The sequence below is a fragment of the Gavia stellata genome, chromosome 7, assembly GCF_030936135.1.
Source record: "Gavia stellata isolate bGavSte3 chromosome 7, bGavSte3.hap2, whole genome shotgun sequence".
Lineage (NCBI taxonomy): Eukaryota > Metazoa > Chordata > Aves > Gaviiformes > Gaviidae > Gavia > Gavia stellata.
Window position 1 is genome coordinate 23,652,735 of NC_082600.1, and position 23,629 is coordinate 23,676,363.

Here is a 23,629-nt window from a genome sequence, read left to right on the forward strand (position 1 = left end):
TTACAATGATCGCATAGAGGATAATTTTGAAAAAGGTAGAAAAAGATTTGTCATCTCTGGCCATCAGATTAAACGTGCTTCTGCTAATTTACCTATATATCACCAGCATAACTTCTTTTGTATTTCTGATTATTCTGAATTTCATAATCAAGGTCAGGGTTAATACAAAGCAGGCGTGTAATATAAATCCTGAGGTTTCCTTGGGTGGCTTTTTGGGTGTTTTTTTAATGTCGGAATGCTCTATTTATCATACTCCAGTATCTCATAAAGAATTGTATACACGGCACTGTAAACCCTAAAGGGAAATTCAGCTATTATAAAGAAACCACAAAAAAGCTCATGTTCAGAAAACCAACCCATCTATACATACTTCTTTCCTCATAAAAATCTCCCAGCCACTTTCTAATTTGTTTTAATTACAAACGTCTATTCGGGGAACAAATGGTTTGTACATTACACAATATAAGTAAAAATAGCCACACACAGAAATCTCTTTTTCCGCTAGACTGACTGAGCTTTTCAGACGTTTGCCAGCAGGTTAAAAAACGCTTCTTATGAAAGCAATTAAAAGTAATGCCACAAATAGTCATGTGAGTCCAGTCACCTATACCCTAACCATTTTTTGCCTGGACAACTGTGCTTAAAATAAAGGTACCTGTGTACTCCCTCTGTTTTGCACTCTCACTCCTGCTATGTTTTACTCTGGATACTCTTAATGTGTTCAGCTCTTCCAAAAAAAAGATACATTTCCATGGAGGGCCTACCTGTCAGATCATGTTAATTGGTTCTCTTCAGTGATTCTTAGATTCTTCCTGTCATCATCCTTTGAGATGGCTCTTAGAAAATTACCCAAATCCAAAGTCCCTGTAAGGTGATTCTATTAAACTGCAACAGAAAACCATGGATAGAAACGAATCCCAGGTCTCCACTCGGGCAAGCAGTAGGGCTGCCCTGACCCGCTTTTCTCCACTGCTGTGCTCTGAGCCTGCCTGCCCAGGGCTGCTCACACAACCTGCCCACAGGATACGGCCATACAACAGGGTACCGCATGCCGAACTCAGCAGCTTGTTGGGTTTTTTCTGCTTTGTCCTTTAAAAAAAAAAATCAAGTTCCAAACAGATAGACTTCTTTCAGGTATAATACAGTAATATAAACAACTGTAAAGTAATCTTAAGAAGCTGTCCCGTTAACATCACCATCCCATTCCATCTAGCATGCTCTTCACTATTTTCCTGCTATTAAACAGCACAAGTTCTACTAATGAGCTACATTTAACCTTCGTGTACTACTTTTATGAGCCAAGTTCATACCATTATGTCAGGCTGCTAAACACTGTTAGACCAATTTTGTAGCTGGAGAAACTGAAGCACTGAAAGGCAATGCAACCCATCACAACACAGAATCCTGCTGGAAAGACTGGACTTTTCCTTGCTTTTTGTTGTATGTAACACAGGAGAAGAAAACTACTGCCAGTATAAGAACAGGAAGAATTTAGTCTTATTTCAGCCGTGTCTTAAGAACATTGGAAATGGGAAAGTAATATATTAGGCAGAGTGCAAACCTGCCTCTGACAAAACGAATTTCAGATATCATGCACCACAAATCAAAATGCTCCCATACACTCAAATCTTCTATTCAAACTCACTGATTTATTGTTATAAAGCTACATATAATTAATTCACCTTCTTGTTGTGCTGCCAATTCCAGAAGTTCTAAACCAGGATTCAGAACTGGAGGAAAACAATTTTTTTTCAATCACATTTTTCTGCCCGTTGTGGGTTTTGGACTTCTCCTACTCGCTGCAATTTATAAGAGAGATTCACAGGTTCAAAAGTCAACTTTTCATGCATGTACAAGTGAACGAAAAGACAGAACGTTCTCTGATCACCTGCCTCACTGCATCCCTTTTCCACACAGTATTGATAGTAAAATTGTTGAGCTCATTACCTCACAGTAAGATCACAGGAAGCCTTTTCCTTTGAAAAACTATTTAGTAAGTACTCATGCTCCAAAAGTTGCTCCTCTACCCTCCTGCTTACAAAATTTAAAATCTACATGAATAGCACAGAGTTAAAAGTATTTTCTTCATTACTGGTTAAATATTCATATTTCATATGAATTTAGTATTTATTATTTCATTTATGTGCAACTGTTTTGTAATTTAGGGACTGTGAAGTCTGCCTTATGAGGTGACACCGTACCTAGGGAACTTCCAGCAGAACTGATGTCCAGCCTACGTACCAACAGTGACAAAAACCTGCCAGTTGTAACCACGATAGCTCTCCACAGGGGCAGGGGCACTGACCACATCTGGAGCCTTCTTCCAGCTCTGCTGTGCTATCATTTCTATGATTGACCAAAAATTTTATTTTAAACCAGGCTGATGAAATGCAACCCATATGCCTAGTGGTGTGTAGTCAAGCAAATGCTATCTGCTCACGTAAACCTTGCAGGTCTTAAGATGCAGCCTCTTGGCTTTGGTGCTGAGTGTGGTATAAAAGCCAAAATGAGGCACAAATAGATGGACGGTCCCCTACAGTTAGGGTGATATTCATTTATCCAGTCTTCATAGAGTTTACGCTGCAAACATCCATATCTAAGCTAATTGTTTCAACTCTCTCTATAATCAGTGGAGATAACTTGCTCTTTAATTCACCCACTGTATTTTAGATGTGTTTTAACAATACTATCCCACTGAAAGCCTTTGGGGGCTCTGATGCATGGAGCAGAGCAGGAAACTGAATTATATTGGGAGATCCACAAATGTATCGGATAATGAGAGCTAGCGCAGTAAACCCCTCCTTCATTGCATGGTACAGCTGCATCTGTCCAAATCCAGACAAATCAGAACTCTATATACCCCACAGGGCTACAGCATATATTAACAGAGGGACTCTGGACAGCATTACAGTCCATAAAGAGGATAACTTAGTGCACATTGCTATTTCTGACAGGCATCACTACCACCACCACCACAATTTTCTCCCTAAAGAAGAGGAGAGACTGTGGTTTTAAAACCAATGGCATATGGCTGAAATCGCCAAGCCACACACTAGATTCTTAGTGGTAAGAGCAGATCTTTAGACATGGCATATGAAAGAGGCATTTATGATCACTCATTAAAGAAAAAATGTAGCACCCCAGGAATACATGTGAACATATTCTCCAGCTCACCCACAGCCAACAGCTCCCATTCTGTTAAAGAAAAAAGCCCTTATAAGACCGTTAGTAAACAACTAACTTCTTTGATCTGTTATTTTGATTCTGGAACAAAGAGTTTCTGAGCAGCATAACAAATCAGTTCACCCATATTATAGTATGTCAGACATATTGTTATTTTGAAAACTTTTCATCTCCCAGCTCTGTTTAAAATACACAGTACCATCTTTTCTGAGCAACCAGACACTGACTCTGACCTCTCTGCACAGTCCAGAACAGATACTGAGAAACTACAAGTTCCAAGGAATTAATGCAATGAGCCCCACATTCTCCATTTCTTTTATTTTTACACTTAGCTAAGTCCATTATATTTCCTGAAATTCAAACCAATGTATTTTGTTTATTTTTAATCTTTATTTCAACTCAGTCCAAACCTCTTCTGTCTTCTCCAAAATGCTCCTGAGTTAGTAGGTATGATACCTTCATCTGTACACCAGAAACCAACAGGTAATGCACTAAATATTGAACTCATAATGCACGCAGCTCAGGACTTCTGACATTAAGTACTGGCAGAGCGTGCAGGAGCCATGAGTGCCTGGATTCTAGTGGCAATGATTTCTAACAGCAGAAACCTTCTTAGCATCATAGCTCATTACTTTAATACTTTGCGTGGAGTATTATATCCATTAAAGATAGAGGATGACATGCTTCATTAACAGCCTTAAGACAAAAAGCCCTTAACTTCCCATTACTCTGAACAGAGTTGTATCCCATCACTAAACTTAAGAGCCACTTACAAAGCATTCAGCACCTTGTGTTTTTCTTATAGACACTTGCATTGCATTTAGCTCTCACTTCTGCTCACGGCAAGGATGATGCATTAGACACTTTCACTGTTATAAACTGTCATGGCAGAAGAGTCATTAATTTACTGGGGTATTGTCATGGTTTAACCCCAGCTGGCAACTAAGCACCACACAGCCACTCACTCACTCCCCCACAGCGGGATGGGAGAGAGAATCGGAAAAGTAAAAGTGAGAAAGCTCGTGGGTTGAGATAAGAACAGTTTAATAAATGAAATTAAATGAAATTATAACAATAATAATAATAATTGTAATGAAAATAACAAAAAAAAAAAAAAAAGGAAAAGACAAGTGATGCAAACGAAAACAATTGCTCACCACCAACTGACCAATGCCCAGCCTGTCCCCAAGCAGCCGTCTCCCAGCCAGCTCTCCCTGTAGCTTATATGCTGAGCATGACATCATATGGTATGGAATATCCCTTTGGTCAGTTGGGGTCAGCTGTCCCGGCTGTGTCCCCTCCCAACTTCTTGTGCACCCCCAGCCTACTCGCTGGTGGGGTGGGGTGAGGAGCAGAAAAGGCCTTCACTCTCCGTGAGCACTGCTCAGCAGTAACTAAAACATCCCTGTGTTACCAACACTGTTTTCAGACCAGATCCAAAACATACCCCATACTAGCTACTACGAAGAAAATTAACTCTATTCCAGCCAAAACCAGCACAGGGATAAGAATATTTTGCCTCCCCTCCTCTTTACTACCCATTCTTTTGTCCCATTCTTGCTCCTCAAGCAGACTTAGTGAATCTGTAAAGTCTTCAGCTGAAGCTTTTGGTTTTTGAATGAAAGATGTCCTTCAATTCCAAGTAGAAAAATTTCAAGAAAAGATATTAGTACTCAAGGAAATGAAAAATCAAACTTTTGGAGAGTTGTGCTTCCTTTATGCCAATCTACATTCAAAAACAGATGATCAAACACAAATTCATGTTTCCTTGTGCCACTGGGTAGCTATTCTAAAGCTGGAGACAGTCTGAGAAAAGGTAAGCACTGAAAGAAAAATGAAAACAAAAATTGAACAAACTTGGACTTTAATAGATTTTACTGCACTTATCATCAAGAAGAAAAGAATTGGCAGATAATAAGCATGAAAAATTCCTTTTTCCCCCTACAGAACATTATGCTTTAAAATGTGTGTGCACCAGTTGTTTTGTTTTCTAATCTTGTTCTAACTCTGTTTTCTGACAATGTCCTGAAGAGTTGATTCCTGTACCCTCTACTTGTATTGTGAAGCAATTTTACTTTGTGATTGCTTCCAATCAAAGTCAGAGAAATTATTTGCAAAGTGATCGCTAGCCTGATTACGGGTGACAAAACCCAGTCTGTATCTTGCCAAGATCATTAGGGAGAAAAAAAGTGATTTGGGCAAATCTGTCTTCTTTTTTTCTTTTTTCTTTTTTTTTTTTTTAACCTCTGAGAAACACAGAATCAAAAAGGGAAAGAAAGCATAAATATCCAGTCCTCAGTGCAAGCTAGAATGATCTAGATGACAGACCTGCATCCTGACTGCAGCTGTCCTCAGGCACTTTTACTAACCCAGAAGCTCCAAAGAGCACCTCTTCCCCTCTCCCACTCCATTACAAGGCTATGGGTTGGGTAAAGGGTTTGGATCATCCCTTTCACACACAGAGACACATACACTCTTACTGGGACTGTCACAGTTGTGACTGTAACCTGTTAGACTTAATGCAATACAGCCACTCTTTTTCCTAACTTTGTGTCCTTTGCACCAAATGCTCTTCCTCTACCCTTGTATCACCATCCATACTACCTTAACAGCTGAGGCACCTTCTGCAGGCCATTTCCATATGCTCTTCAGCATTTGTTCACATAGCATTAAAAAGCTTCAATAAAAGAGAAAACTGGAATTTAAAGTCCTAATAAAAGTTTATTTCATTATCAGTAGCAATAACTGCTATATTTTCAGCTGCCCAGTAAGTTACAGACTTCCTTACTCATTAACTCATAAAATAGACCAACTCCTTTGAGTTCAGGCACAGTAAGTCATAAACTACGGAGCTCCTCATCACTGGCACGCTATGTAACTTGAATTCTGCTCTCTTCATTCAAAGCAGCTTCCTCATTACCTGCTTCTGACACTTTTTCGCCTCAGTTCTTATCTGTTTTGTTCCTTTCCCATCAATTCCAGCCAGTATTCCTTTTTCTAAACTACTTCCTACTTTTCTAGACACCATATTCACTGTGCAGGTATGCTCTGATGACAGGGGCTGAAAACATGATGTGTACTAGTATCATAAAAAAATATTTTGCATTTATTAAAGCTTTCCTTTTCTAGCTAAGCATGACCTGAAATGGGAAAATATGGGCTTCTAATATTTCAGTCTTCCCTGAGAGTAAAACAGCCTTGAAGGACTGTAAAGAAGTGCAGGGGAGGAGAAGGACGAAGAGGAGCACTGACTTGGGGTTGAGGGGAGGGCAATTCAAGTCTCTATTGGATAGACTGTTATTCCAGAAGTTGTGCATGAATGACTGAAAGATGTCAGAAGGAATATAACACCACAGGTTACAAACAGCCAAGCTTGATTAGTTGAGAAAGGAAATTTTCCTTATTATTGTATCTATTTAAATTCTTGTATAAACATTAAAGAAAAGGGAGGTAGTAAGGAGGCAAGGGGGAAATAACAACTGGCTAACAAGCAGTAGGGGAGAGCTCTTGAGTGTAATATTCAGTTCCCCTCACCAGCATGTTGAAGGAATATGAAAGCTCCCAATCTATTTTATTCCATTGCTATCCGTCTACTTCTATCACCCTGCCAAAGTCAAAGAATCACTCCAATTTTTAAAAATTACAGCTATTGATTTCTCTCTTTTTCCTGTCCTTGTAGAAGAAATATGACTTACGAAGGGTTTCTCTGGTTGGTTTGGGCTTTGTTATTTTTGAAAAAAGACTTCTCATTCTTCCCTCCCATTCGTTCCTCTCTGTATTCTGGAGACACCAGCACTGACACCAGGAAAGAAGAGACACTGACAGCCCTGGTCTTTCTAAGGTCAACCACCATAGTAAAGAACACCCTCTGTGGTTTCCTTACTCTACTGGAAAAAGGGCACACACAAAGCTCACATGCTCTTTGCAGAGACAGTGCACACAACTGAATCCTCATAGCCACATTAGACAAAATTTATTTGGACAGCAGGAATCACATTATAAGCCTAAGGAAATAAGGAACATTTGGGAACGAAATAAACCCAAACCTCTGTATCACAACAAACAAATGAGATCATAGAATCATAGAATTGTTTAGGCTGGAAAAGACCTTTAAGATCATCAAGTCCAACTGTTAACCTAACACTGCTAAGTCCACCACTAAGCCACGTCCCTAAGTCAGTGCCTCATCCACACATCTTTTAAATACCTCCTGGGATGGATTACCCTGTACTACCAACCTCATGACCTACATACAGCTCTTACATACTCTCCAATTATTGATGAGAACTCCTGGTCCCATGGAAGAAGCTATTTGGCCTCCTCAGGGCTCATCCATGGGACACAGCATTTACAAATATTGATTCACTTTCTCTGCTTAGTGGAAACATTGTTCACAAAGAAAGGCTGGTTGCTGTGCATAATCAGAGTTTGTTTTGGTAGGATTTCTCTTTTCCACTTTCCCAGTTTAATTAATATATCCTAATTTCAAACTATTTTTAACAAGTCATTTTTCTTCAATCAAAGGGCAAATGCTTTTTCAAGAATGTCACTCATCTAAATTTTCCATCATTTTATAGTTTCCTGACAATCTACGACACCGTCTACCACAGAAATAAATTTATAGCTGAATTAACTTAGAATGTCTTATAGGGGCCTGCTACAACAGCAGTGCACTGAATCTTGAAGACCACCAAAGTCTGTGGTCCTTAGCATCAGCTTTAGTTTTTGCAAGAATTATCCATAGTACACAAGGATGGTTGGACCAGAACTTAACTTTTGTTGCATCTACATAAAGCTGGAAGGACTCTAATACCATCAGTGAAATTATTTTGCATTTACAATGGTACAATTTAAATAAACACTTGGCAAAACTAGGAAAACCCTCTTTTTTTTTTTTTTTTAAATGGGAAAAAAGGGGGAAGCTGAGAACACCTAGAGGGCCAACACCATGTTTCATGTTCTTGTTGAATTGTTCTGAACATTAAATACCAAGAATCCCTAATTTCTCGAACTCAGGCTCTCCTGCCAGTGCAAAACCACCACCAGCAGCCCAGATTTCTTTATTGTTTGGCTGATGATTACTGATCTTGACGCTTGCTGGTACTCTGTGTTGTGAATAATTCAGGGATGCTGAATTGTTCAGTGACAAACTCTGGAGGGTAAAATGAGATCTGACATTGCAGCCTACCTGTTTGTGCTTCAAAGCAGAATTAATAAGCAGGATCTCTCTGTTAAGCCTCAGGATTACTGAGAAGAGGTCTGAATCAAAATGCCCTCACAAACACTCCAAAGTGTTTGGCCCACTCCAGCTGAAAGGAACACAGAAAAGAGGGTCTTTGCCCAGCATTGTTCAGGAACTTAAAAGTTATTACCTATTTGCTGTAAAGTAAGCATTTGACTGAAGTCTAGAACAATGCTGTTTGCTTTCAAGCCACACAGTTAGGAAGAAAATAAAATTCTTCTCTGGAAAAGAGGGAACTGAAGGTCACAGCCACTTTCTGCTAGATCCAGCTATGCCACTGTAGAAGGGAATGGTTACCATGTTCTGCTCCACCCTTTGCTGGAGGCAAAAACATCTACAGATCTGTCAGTTGAGCCCTTCAACACTTCCTAATTTGTTCAGACAAAATCACATATGTTATCTTGAGCCGTGGTTTGAGTTGACCTGCATGATTTTACCTGAATTAGCAAACTAGAGAGCACTTTCAGCACCTACTCTAGAGGAAGTTGATAGAGTGAGGTTAAGCTTCAAAATGGATCCCGTATCCTTAGGCTGAGAACATTTGGAGAGGAGGAATTTCGGGTTCCACCTGATATGGCTGTGGGGAATCAGCTGTGTGTACCAGTGCTGCATTCTGTCCCCACTCTACCTTGGGCTCTTTTTCCACTAAGGTTAAGAAAGCCCTAAAGTGTGTTCTTTATAGTGTTACTTGACCTTTGCAATATCAGCAGAAATACTAGGAACAATGGAGCATAGCTGAGGTCAGTAACTTCTTCCACAGACATAGCTGGATGCAGAAAACAATGTCTATGAAGGGCCTGCAGCCAAATGCCAAGAGCCTGTAGCCCAACCTGAGAGAATGCTGTCAGGCCACAGGTGAAGTTTTTTCTGGGGCAGAGCTACAAGTCTCAGGATTTTTGTAACATGAAGGGCTTTTGCAAAGAAAAGATTGGCATGAGCTGAACCATAGTCAAAGAAAGTCTTTACAGCTACTGACTGATAACACTGATCATCCATGCAGAGAGTCTGACCTTCTGAGTCTCCAGCATTAAGGGCTTTTCCTTATCTCAGTAATATTTATGTTGACTTCACATTTTTGAGGAGAGGGATTTGGGGACTGGAGTCATCAAAACACACCTGAACGAAAAAATGCAAATCCCTATAATGCCCTGGGTTTTGGCAACACAAAACAATTGTTTCTCCACATGATTTGCATAACAAAGACACCAAGTCCCTCTTTTCTCTAAGCCCACAGGGAAGGTTTCCAATGCACTTGAGGCACAGCAGATTCATCCTGCCAGACTGACAGGTACAGGGAAGAAGGCATTTATACTCCTAAGCTTTCTATAGCACAAGAGAGTGTAGACAGTGTAGTAGTAAGAATTTAGTTTCTTTAAATCAAAGATAAAAAGGGATGCTAGTAAAAAGCATAACCTTTACAAAATCAAAATGAGGTTCTGTAAACCTTAAAGTGGACCTGTGATTACCACGCATTAATAATAGTTCACTGTTAAAGATCACTAAAACTTTCCCTAAAGGCCATCAATTTATCTGCATCGAAACATTACTTTACAGCATTAGAAACCCAGTATCGTGTACAAGACTGAGAAATCTTAAGCAAATCCAGTACTAGCCATTAGGTTGATAATTCTCATTTTACTGCCTCAGAGGCAAACAGAGTCACATAAAAAACAAAAATCCAGCATCAATAATGAAAAATAAATGAAATGTATAACCTGCATCCAGTTTTACTGACCTACCCTTCCAAGGCTGTAAAGTTGCAGCCTATTGTATCTGGGGACACCATGTGGTGTCTCCAAAACATGGTAGACCTCATGAGCTTAACAGTTACTGGACTAATTTTGTTACTTGATAGGAAAGACATTTTGGTTAAGTTAAAAGTACTTTTGGTAATAATAGTGGTGAAAAAAAAAATTTTTGTCTTTACTTTATATGGTCCTTGCAGTAATTTTCTTTTTTTTTCCTAACTTTTTATTCCTTGGTTTGATTATTTTTATGATACCTGAAATGGAGATGCTGTTATCCTTAGCTGTTTTAACACTTGCACTGTTAGTAGGTACACCACTGGCCCCTGGCCTGAGAAGGCTGGCTTTGTACTATATGTTTACTCCCATATACTGGATGCCATACACTGTCTTGTTAACATCTAGTTACTCAGGAGTCCTCAACCGCACAGAAAATAACCTGCTGCTGTAGAAGCGCTTCTAAGTGTAAGAAGATGTGCTATTTTCTCATTTTATTTCTTTATGAACCCTGGGTTGCACAAAGATATTTTCTAATGTTGCTAAAGAGTCTAGGGCAGGCCAAGCTAACTTACCAAGTGCATTAAACTTCATGAGTTAGCTAAATTACTAGGTAATTGTGGAGGGAGGGTAAAACTTTTTGGAAACTTTTGGCAAAAAGCAAGCACAACTGTATCCTAATTTTTTTCTCACACGTACACACATGGTCCCCATTTATTTATTTACTACCATCTGTCCCAAAGCTGCAAAAACTTTGGGAAATGCCCCACATTGTCACGCTGCCACATAAGGCTGAAAGCTTGAAGCAAATCATTAGGCTGAGCAAATCTCAAGGGAGCTCTAGCCACAGATCAGCACTGCTGAGCTGGGCAATAGGGCTCACGCTCTGCAGGCCTGCTTGCACCTACTGAGGGCTCCCATTCTTTTCTTTTCTAAATTTTCCGTGTGTATTTCAAATAGACAAGGAAAAAACAAAGTAGTAATGCAGATTAGCTGGAAAATGACCTTGTCCAATCCCCCTCTTAACTCTTGAGGTGATAGGGTGTTAATTTTCCATGCCCAGCAGGGAGCCAGCATAGGTGGAATCTTTTTTCAGGTTGAAAAAATGAAACTGGTTCATTCTGAGCAGTAAATATTTCATGACAAACAACATACGCAGAAAAGCCCCATAGCACAGACTCAGCCAAGCGGATTTTGAATTTTCCATGTTAAAATTGAAAACAATGTTTCCAGTTCTATTTTTGGTTCTGACATAGTAAAACTGGTGACCTGAAAGTCAACTCGGTTGGTTTTGTCCCACTTCAGTTCTGACCTGTTCTGTGCTCCTGATATACCCATAAATGGCACTGGGACCAAAGGCTCACAAGAACTGAGGAGATCAAGGAGGAGGGATCAAGTATCGTTCATGTAGCTGCAGGAGTGCTGAGCCGACAAAAGTCACTTTCAAGACCTTTCTTGACCCAGATTCATCCCTGGCTCTGTCAGCTTCTGACAGCCTAGATTTGGGGAAGGACTCTAATTGTGATGGCAAAAAAGACTCTCAGAGGCTTATTTTGGACAGTGGAACCCTCAAGCAGCCTTTACAACACAGCAATGAAACACAAAATGTTTACATTTTTAAAATAAATGACAATTTGCTGCTTCCTGCCATGAGTCAGATCTCACATCAGAAACAAGTCAACACTATGTAGAGGCAGAGGAGGGCAGGAGCTGCAGCACGTCCTTCTGCAGAAGGGCAAAAAGGTACAACAAGGTGCTACCTATCATCAGGCCTCAACGCCACTCCACATGTCCACCACTGAAATCTCTATTAAAGCTCATCTGACACAGGGGATTTGTACTTACTTAACGTATAATAAATCGCCTAAAGGCCTTCTGTTCTTCATGGGACAGTACCTGAAAAACATAGAAGTAACAAATACTTAGCAACAATGTGCAGTCTTAATTGTTTCTCTCCAACTGTTTCAAAACCACAGAATTTCAGCCTGGAGGTAAGCTTGCATGTACAGCTAGATTTCTTACTACATGACATGCTAACATCCCACAGTACTGTTGCCCCCATCAGGATAATGGTCAAATTAGTATCATAAATGAAATAATAATATTATTCTGCGTTCAAGAGTAGGTGATGGTAAAGCCAATGGCAGTTGAGCTTTGATCTCTTTCTCCACTTCATTTTGTTGCTTTTGCTTACTAAATTAGCCTAAAGACACCCTGAGAAATGACATGGTTTCTTGAAGTGTATCTGAATAGTTCTCACTTGTGACTCCCAGAAATAGCATAAGCACATGTTCTCTTCATAAGTTCACAGCTTATGATAATACGAAAAATAAAATCATAAGAGCATATGAGAGATCCTGAAAAACTGAAGCAAAAGCAGAAATATCAGCTTCCCATTGGTAGAAAATAAATAATGAAGGAAAAAAGACAAACTTGTAAAAGCCACTGCCTACGTACTTCTGATATACCACCTGCTCTGACAATAATTTTTAGATGTCTCTATCTTCTATAGGGTCTTACTCTCCAACCTAACAACTTCTCTTCTTTGTCTGAACTATATACTCCCTGAGACACCAAGTACTTGCCTGCAAAGCACTGCATGCATACTAATGTAATATTAAATGGTATCTACACCATTAATGTGGTCTACACAAAGAGCAAGACAATTCCCAGAGCCTTAACCAACCTTATTTTAAATTGAGAAAAACTGCACAAAACAGCAAAGAATATGTAACAGTATACTTTTGGAGTCTTTTCTGTTGTGCTGGAGTCTTTTCTATTATGTTTTCCATCATGTGGGGGTTTTTTTCCATGTAACATCATACCTACATCCCACCTCACAGACTTCAACTGAAATTGCAAGAAAAGAAATCTCTCATAATGTAAAGACTTCACAGGAAACACAGTTGAACCAAAAAAGCAAACAACTTGGACTTTGCATATTTATCCTGATATGAACTTGCTTAAAATCTTTTGGTATTTTCTCATTCAAGGCACTACCTTAGAATAGGATTTTCTGATAATCTCAGTTTGCCTTCAGTTCCAGAGAACAGCAAGGGCTATTTTCTTCTACATGCTCTTTAATACATGGCTTCTGTATTGAATCTATGAAAAGTGTTTGTGAATCTCAAGTGCTCTTACAAATTGTGTTGTAAAGATGCATAGCAAGGAAATAAAAGAAGGCTGAGTGTAGGGAGCCCAAATAATCCCAGCAACCCCTATTGGCCTGAAGAAGATGCTTCTCAGATCTCTCCACTTGCTCTAACACAGCCATGTCAACAGGAACAATATGAAACTCCAGTCTTTGAGGTTATTCTACCTCACACAAGAGGTTCACAGGCTGATGCCCTCTGAGAAGCTCATGATGCGTGACTGCATTAGCAGAATTATGGCAGACCTAGATTCTGTCAAGATTTCCCATGGCAAAGCTGTGTGACATAACACCTCCCCTACAGACTGAGGAGTGTGGGAAATTAAGGTATATTATTAGGTCAACTTCCTAAATTTTATATCTAGGTAATTTTCAGAGATTACCTAGATTTTCTGCCTTGGACCTCCACGTCAGCCTTTTTATAATCTCTTTCAATGCTGATTATCAGTGGTTGTACTTAAAGTGTGGGTAGAACAGAAAACTAGTCAAGTTGACAGCCTGTAAATCCTTGTGTGGCTATCAGGTTCAACGACCCTTGTATTATTTACTTCACATACACATGCTAATGGTCTTAAAAGCACTATGCAAACTGATCAATGAATGAAACAAAAAGTTGTCTTTAGCCAGCTGCGGCAGTGCTGTACATAGCAACTGCGTGCAATACCTTCAGAGAGAAATGACTAACAGCCTATCCAAATGACAGCACGTGGAGATTTTACTTCACTGGCCTATGGCAGTACCATTCAGCCTACCTGCGAAGTGTTCTCCTGCTTCTCACACGGCCTCGCCTAGGAACATGTACTAGTAAGGCTAAGGTTGTATCACCAGCACAGCGGTAGTCTTGGTTTTCTACTCTCCCTGACAAAACTCAAGTCCTTACTAATGTACCAGAGATTCAAGCTGTAAGGGCAGCCTGGCAACAACCCATTCAACAGCAGACTAAGAATAAGCTTTCTAGACTGGAAAAACTGCTAGTTTTGGCGATCATTCCTGTCATAACATCTCTCTCCAGGGCACACCCTAGCCATGGGGAGCAGCAGCAGTACAGGAAGCGGGCTCAGCAAGTGGTGGATTCTTCACTGCTCAGGCTAGTACAGTTGATGCCATATCCAAAATGGGCAAAACAGATCATCAGCTATGCCCAACAGACTCATGTCCTTTGGTCAGCACCTGCTTTGCCTAGTGTCGTGAACTGGCTCCGAGAAGGGTTTTATGCTCCAAGAATAAATCCTTGACATGGAGTACATCCAATTTCCTAGAAGTGCCGATACTTAGCTATACTGTATATGCAGTCTGGAACAGGTGTCAGCCAAGCAGGCAGATGACCTTTCTACTGGTAATTGTCTTCAAATAAAATTAAAACCTCAGCCAGCTATAAATTGGCTTAAATTTTTAAAAGCCATTTTCATGCTTGGTTGACAGTTCTAGCTGGAGACTAAACACTTCCGTCCACCGGTTAAGTAAAATACAGCCAGTTGCAATGCTGTCTATCCAGTGAGATGGGACCAACTCTGTAGATGACAGAAGAGTTCACACCCTTTGGTTTATTCTGTCTTGTCTCTCAGGTGACACTGTCAGCCAGGGGACCGGCAGTTATATCTTCCCCTGCCTTCTAGTAGCTCAAAAAGAACTGAACAATGAGCGCTAGTGACCTGGACTGCATTTGAAATAGAATCCTGTGTTGTATAGAGTCTCCACAGCTTCAAGTTCCTTGCCCTACTTGCAGCTAAAAAACAGTCTTTCCTATACACAAACTTGAAAGTTTACCCAAGTTGTACATTGTCCTGATTTTTCTTCACGTGTCCACTAAAAAAACAGATGAATGTAAACTTTAATAGAGACAGAAACACAGGTTCAAAGCACACCATATGGGTAGAAGTACAGAATTACAACACTAACCACCTATAGCAGTCTCCTGCCACTAACAAATACTCTGTCCCTTGTAAACAAAAAGAAGGAAAATAAATAAGCACAGGCATATTACAGACAGATTTAATCACCTAGAACTCCTCTTGTCAAGCAGTTTTATATCAGAAATTGCTTTGGCTCCTCAGCTGCCTTCAAATCAGATGTGTGAGTGGATTTCAATTCAGAAAGGTGCTGGCTGGTCTCACTGTCCTCATAAAAAGTTTTGCCATTTCTTCATTCACCATCCTATAGTTCACAGGAAGTGACTGAAAGCAAAATGACAAAGAGTCAAAGGGAGAATTGAGGAATAGCTCCGATTTTGAAAGTTGGTCCAAGGTCAGAACACTAAGCTTTATCTGGAGAATACAGCATTTCAGTACAAGAAGGTGCCAAAGATGCTTTTGCAATTTTATCTCATGGTTGCTTGGGATGCTGCTGAACAAGAGAGAATACTTAACAAAATATGTGCTTTTACGGGCAATTTGTTCTGGGCCTGGTTAAATAATAGGTGTGTTATTTTGAACAGTGACAATTATGTCTCTTCAATAATACTACTCTGTTGCTTTCAAAACTTTTGAATGATGGGTTACTGGTGTGCTTTCCACTGCAGAGAGAACTGCTTAATCCACTTGCTGTGCTGCAAAGTGCCCCAGCATACCAGGCAGCACCGTACTGCTGAACATCCCGCAGGCATCAACTGAGACAGCACACACTGTGCTGCCAGGCATTCTTGGTGCTCAAGGTACTCCAGTGATAACCACCCGTGCAGCAATAGTTGGATTCAATGCCAAGAGGATTTCTTTATTATCACTCATATGTGTTGAAACAGCACTCATAACATATTTTACCCTCAGAAGCAAGAATTCCCAGAAAAATCAGCTACCATAAAAAAAAAAGGCACACATTTAAGAGAGATATTCCTCTGGCAGAATTCAGAGCTACTCTCAATGTAAAAGAGCAGCAGCAGATAAGGATCTGGCCCATCCAATTTTAAATCTTTAATACATGCATTCTTTAAAAATAAATAATTGAACTGTCAGCTCCATCTAACTGCCTCATTACTGTTCATTCGTTTCCTGTCAGCACCACAAAAATAGTTAGGAGAAGGGTTTTGCATAAGGAGAGTGCTCACAAGGGAAAGGGAAGGATGTCATATGTAAAAGTGAGAGTGTAGTAGACAGCATAGAGATGATCATAGGGGAAGCAGATCAGTGGGCCAGTCAGTACTGAAGTATGGGATCAAACATCAGAAAAGTAAACTATACCTGGGGCAATGAGGCTTGGAAGGTGTTAAGAGTGTAGGTAGCTATTTAAGTAGCTTAAGTTAAAGGGGACATTATATACCAAGGAAAGAAAAATTTCACGTCCCCTGTGTCCTCTAAGTGTAATAAAGGCCCCTAACAAGCCAATTCTCAACAGTGGAAGGAGACTATACTAATGTATACCCTCCAACCCAGTGCTATCACATCTAGAGATCTCTGTGCCACTAGCAGAAGAAAGCCTCACAGGCAGTATTCTTCATTGAAAACAGCACTGAAAACTACCTCCTTGGCAACTAATGAATAGGCCCTTATTTCCCTGCCTTTCTTATGCTACAGGCTGTGAGACTGACTGATCATCTGAATTTCAGAGCAGCTTCTGCATGGATAAAGTAGTTAAGACAGCCTAAAGCCGTAACACCTGCCTGTACCTAGTAGTGGCAGTAAACCCTTAAAGTCCCCGCAGCCTGCTGGGAGGGAAGCCAGTGTTCTCCCCTTTCGCTTTTCAGAGAAGAACAACAGTCAGCACCAGAGTGTCAGCTAGAGGCATCAGGGTGAGAGGACGTCAGAGTTCAATGCTCAGCTCCTGCTGAACCCCAGTCCGACCTCCGCTGCTGCTGTGTGTTCAGAGGATAGCTGGGGAGCGACAGAACGCGTGAATGATAAACCAAGCGGGAACCACTCACGCTGACCAACTCTTGTCCTCTGCCTCCTAGTAGAAGGGCATTTAACTCTGTCCTTTGTTCTACATGGGCAGTGGATTCAAATATTTTTAATAATGAAAAGATAGCTTTAAAATTTTTTTGCAATCCTTATGACCACATCACTACTGTACAGTGAATTGCAATCCCTTCTGGCATTAAGCAGCATTGCAACGGCTTTGCCTTATACCCAACACTAGGGGAAGTGCCATCAGGTTCATTGAATTAAACTCTGTATATAGCGCAAGAGTAACTGTAGACCTTCAAACCACCATTCAGCTGCAAACTTTGGTCATCTTGTGTGGATGTCTACAAAGTTTACATATATATGCAAATCAAACTGTCACAAGAATAGATGTCAAAATAAACAGTGGAAATATAATTGATCATACAACTATGGCAAATTTTTGGTTCTCTCCTCATAAGTGCTGACTAAAACAGTAACTATTAAATATGAACCATCACTGTATCAGGTCTTGGTTCAGTAATAGCACTTCTCTGCATCGTGAGAGTTTAAAAAATGGAGTACTTATTCAATTGTGTCTCATTATGAGACTAATATAATTGATTCTCTGACTAATAAGCATACTAGTGGGAATTTTCTTGGTCCAGAGAATTCAGTGACTAATGACGCAAAGCCATGTTTTGGCAGAAGTATCATACAGATGTTTTACATAAAAGTCCATAGTCTAGCCAGCTTGAGAAATCCAAGCTGAAATCCAAATATATCAAGTTGATAACAACTGCTCCAGTACCACATGATAACACATGGTTACTACATATCGTTACACAATGTTATCATATGTGGCTTTTTTCTGTCTACATTGGCAAGAACCAAATTGTAATAAGTGACTACCATATTACCAGGGTGAATAAAACCATGGTTTTCTAGGGCTGGGTTTCTGAAAACGATGACTGCAAATTGGAGTCTAATGCTTACTGCCATTCTGCTCTTCTCAAATTCTCCGTACATGCCTGCATAGGCAAGGACCTCCAAGGGATTTCATGGTGCAACAGATATGCCAAAAGCTGGGAACCATTCCTTTTCAGTACGGCTTCATGAGGAGGGTTCTTGGGAAACATCTATTCAAATAGTCAGGAAAAAAATGATGGAAGGTGGTGGAAAGTCTCAAACTTAAAACACTGTACTTAACATGCAAGCACGCTCATTGTAGCATTTTGGACTTTTGTCGTTCCCCACCTTAACTGCCCATTTAAATTGCATTTTCAGCTTTCAGCAGAGCTGTGTGAAGAAACGTTTGTGTCTCTCATGTGGTCCCTCCCCCTTCTCTACAAATTATCATTTCCTCACAATAACACAGGGAACTAGCTTTTTGTTAATTGCTCAGTAAAAGAGAGTGCCTCGAGGCTTTATTAAGAAAGATTTCTGAGAGACTGAACCATGTGTGACCTAAATTGGCTTCATAAGTGGTTTCTGGAGGGCATAGAGCAGTATTCACAAGCATAATCGCCTTTCACCTTGACGTTAATTATATACTTTACCATTCAAAATAAGTCATGGCCATGAGCTGAAGCATTTGTAAAGTAAACATGTCAGGAAAGCAAGATACTGTAAAATGAATGAAAACAGTCAATTCAGCACTATTAAAAATTCCTTTTCTTTTTACCCTCAATCTCCAGCGTGGCCTGAGCAGAAAACAACCATCGGTCTCTAAAAGGAAGGCAGCAAATTTTCACCTCTCTAGGTTGCTTTGTTTAAAAATAAAAATATAATGCACAGCTCTTTTCCTCCAAATACAAAAATTAAAGGGCCTTGCTGGTTAATAACAATTTGAAGAGCTATAAGTGCCTCAGGGTCTCATAAAATACATTTCCCCTAAAAAAAAAGTTTTACATAACCTATCATTTCTGTGTTTCATTTTCTTTTTTTTTCTTCCCTTTTCTAAAGCAAGGATAGTTATACGAAAACAGGATCTTTATTTCTGGAATGTACTCTATTCCACCAAAGTAAATATGCCCCATTTTTGACAGTGGCTTTTTCTACTGGGGTTTGTTATATACTGCATAAGTGGGGACAACAAGAACCCAACAAAAATCACCATGATCCAGAAAGCAAAGTCTCTGACCCAAAGAGATGGCATCCGGGATTTACTGATTGCCAACAACAAATAATGATGAGTTTGGAAAGGCAGGTTCCAGAGCTGGACACCTTTAAAGCACTGGCTCAGCTGAGACAAAAGTGCGAGCTTTTACAAGCTCATTTTTGGGTCATTTAAGAAATATCATAAAGAAGGTGCATACCCAAAAGAAAAATAGGGGGGTTTTTTGTTTGTTTTAAATTGGCATCTGCCAGTCCGTTGCCAGTCCTTTGAAGATATGGTACAAAGAGATAGTTCAGTTTTTTCCCTGTCATTTCAAGCTTTGAAACCACCCTGCTCACTTCCTACTGGGTAGCCTGCCTCAAACCCTCAGCAGTTCCGCTGGGGCACTGCCTCTGAATCCTGGCTGCGCTCTCTTCTCCTACTTTCAACTCCAAAATTCCGTGTGAGCAATTTCCTGTTTCTCATTTGATAGAGATCTCCATTTCACTCTCTTTTCCGTCCATTTTGTTTGCCTGATACCTAAATGCTAACCAAGTCCTCAATTCTCTTCTGTAAGCCCTCAAAAAAACAAATTAAAATACAAAAATAAATGTATGTAGCTTCAGAAAAGCATATTTATGACAGATTTATGGAAGACAAATCCACTGAAAGGTTCAGTACCTGGGAGAGTATTTTGGGGAAGTTTATTTTGCCTTTATGCTTTTTTCTGAACAACTGCTGATAGATTCTGTTAGAACAGACTGTTGAGACAGGTAATCCTTTGATCTGAGCCAGTAGGGTTGTTCTTATGTGCTGTCTGTACAATACCTCCATTCTCTGTCAGCTCTTTTATGTTTCTTTACAGAAGTGAAGACTAAGCTTCTTGCAGAACAATTTAGTTGATATCTGACATACCCTATAAACTAAGTAATATTTTATAAGCCTGCAACATCACCCCATAGGGTCATACTGGATATTAGTTACAAGTATCATATATTAGGTTAATACTAAGAGTAGAATTCTGAAGCACTTTCTTTAAGATTACAATAATAATGTTTAGATAAAGGATTTCTCACCTCCTTCAGGATATTAACTGCAGACAAAAGGACGATGATGTCATTGACTAAGCACACAGTAGAATAAAAAAAAAAGAAGGAAAATTATTAAGACTCTTTTAAGTCATTATTTTCATAGATAAATTTTAATTTTTCCTTTACAGGCTACAGTTTAAGTCTTCAGTCAAAACTCTAGAAAGGCATTCTCAGTTTTCTGTCCAAACTAGTCCTCATCTAAAATCCTCTGTGAGATTCTTAGAGATTTCAGTGCATTTCCTATCTCCGCTGTAGCATTTCAAGTTACACATGCTGCTTGAAAACATACTTAGTACTAAAATCTGTTAATGCCCAGAATGTCCATGAACATTTCCAGGTGTTTTGAAGGAAGGTGCAAGAAACCCCATTACAGATTGTTAGCAAAATTGTTGCATTCCACTTTTATTTCCTTTCAAATTTCACTGATTTCTATTTCCTTCCTCAGGAAAAAGAGTGAACACCAATACCTAGTTGATCACTTTTCTGGCACTTTGGATAACTATTTCAAGCCCCGTAATTACTATTCTTTCTGAAATGTATCTTTTTGCCAGTATAATATTCCTTTCTGTTTTCAAATTGTTAAATAACAGCTGAGGAGTCTTATATGCAGCAGTTGATTCAGATGCATTATTAGGTTCAGGTGGCACTATCGTACCTTAAGGCATTGCTCTGATTGCTCTGGCAGTCAACCTTTTCCAGGTCTTGCCGTAAAAACTGCTAGCTTATAGCAAGCAGTAAATATTTCAGAGATGACTCTAAGCCACTCTCCGAATGTGATGTTTTAAGTATATAAATCAACAACCAACACCAATAATAAAGATTCAAGGTATCGGGTTTCTACAACAGTGATGCAATTTATTAAACTGCTCACCGTAACTTGCAAAATAAGCAAAGTCAAGTTGAGATAAATAAGCTTAAAAATGTCATAATGAGGAGCAGAAGCTGAAAGGGCTAAATTGCTCATGGTAATGAACTGAGACAAAATGATCAGACAGCATTAATAAGTCACAGGGAGACAGACCTTCACCTCATCGTAGAGTTGTACTATTTTTAACTATTGGATATCACATTCTTAAGGTATCTTAAAAGACACCTTACCTTATACAGAAATGGTTTTTAAGTAACCTTTATTAGGAAAGTATTTTACAGAAATAAATATACGCATGTAATCAAGCATTAGTGCAACAAATACATACTGACCGACCTGCAACTGAAAAAGAATGAAGAAGGTAATAAATTACTTGGAAAACACTTAAATATCTACATGAGAGAGATCTGATGCAGTAAAGAATGTATGTGTGAAAGTAACAAAGAAGAGCTGCAACTGCCTAGGTCCCATAGTGAGAAGGGGTTTTTATGCAACCAAAGATGAGATATTAGTGCTTCTGCAGTATTTATTACTATTAGCTGTAGTAAATTATTTAACACCTTTCCAGTTAGCTATACCATACTCATTGCATACACAAGTTATGGCTGCAGTAAATTATTTCAGTAGTTATTCTTAAGAGTAACTTTACTCCAAAGAGTAAGAAATCATAAACAAATCAATATTTTCACCACGGTTCGCTGAAGTACAGATAAAAACCCTATAATTACATCCACCAGCTTATCCAGTCATTGAATAGCATCTAGATTAATATGAGTACTATGAAAACTATGACATGGAAAGTAGCAATGGAAACCAATCCCAAACTGGAACAAGAACACCTTTTTAATTTCTTTCCTTTGTTCTTTTCAAGCTTGAGGCTCCAAAAAGAATGTGTAGGTCACAGCATTAATGAAATATACCAGCAACATTCATTATTAATCATAAAGCAGTGTTTGGTTTCAGGGATTTACTAGCACATCTAATATTCTTCATAAATTATTATATGTCTTTTTCCATTTTGATCCCATTAAATTGACTGGGAGCCTTTCTATAGACTGCCTTAGGCCTGAATGGGATGCACAGACACTCCAATAAAGGAGTTCAAGTAAAAGCAGTACAAATAATGAAAGGGTTCATGCAGCAAATACATGAAATATATAAAAAGCTAAATGAGCTAACGTTAGGTACAGGTATAGTTTAGTATGCTGAGTTTGGCAGAATGAGAGCTATCTCCAAGAATGAGGAGCCAGAATTCTCTCTGTTCTTCTTCCCAGTTGACAGAAAATCGAGCTCTGTGGGAAAAGAAAAGTTTAGTTCCTACGGGCCATTTGGTCTCTGTTCCCCTGCTAAGAACATTAGCTGGTCTGCAAATTAGAATGACATTTCCTACTACAGGGGTGCACTTCCCACTAAGGCTACATCGACATTAGATGGTACAATCACCTTGGGGAAATTACCAAAGGCTACTGGGACAATCACATACTTGCTGGTATCACTTATTCTTGCTCCTCGAGAAAAAGCCTTTTTGTATCACTAACTATACTCAAGCTTTCATTCTTATTGAAACATAAAAGACAAACTACACTGCTCATTTACACTAATACAGGTAGTATTTCTAATGTTACAAAATATTGTAAAAAACAAAATCCAATGACTCCTTTCACATAAACCATTAAAACATGTTGGATGCTTTCACTTGCAGCTATTACCTAACTGACTGGGATTGAGACCACTTGCCAGGTATTAAGAAACTGCCATCTCCTATCACCAATTTAGAAATATTTTCAAAACTTCTGATGAGTGTTTCTGTTCTTCCTCTACTTGCAAGAAGAAAAACCTACATACATCTACTGATAACATCATAGCTCCATCTTTATGACAGAAAATTGAAAGAAAATTCACTGAATTTACCAGGGATTAGCTGATTGTTCATCAACATTTGTGAGATAACAAGTAAGGACAGGGACAGAATTAAAATAAATAAATGCCGCTGAGAAAAGAACTCTCTCCATCATCCTTTTGATGATTCCACCCCCATTCATCTTTCACTATGTGTTCAGTTCAGCGTAACAGAAAAAGAATAGTATTCTCCTTTGTAGTTATTTACCAAGAGGTCAAATTAATCAAAATTTAAAGAACCTCAGCTCTGATGAAAACTTTCACATGTCCTACTTAAAACTTCAGTTCAATCATACCTGAAGTGATCTACCAAAAAATGAGGAGTTAATTTTGCCAGGCCTTTAATTTAACAATCCAAGATCATAAATATCCATAAGCACTATTTCACAGCATCTCCATTAAGTCAGTCATTATTTACAGGTGAGAAAAACTAAACTAAAGCCAAAAGAAGTGAAACAATTTGTCCCACACTTACACAGGAAGTTGGTGGCAGACCTTTGGATGCAGAAGCTTGGTCTGCTGTTGAACCATGAGGCCACACTT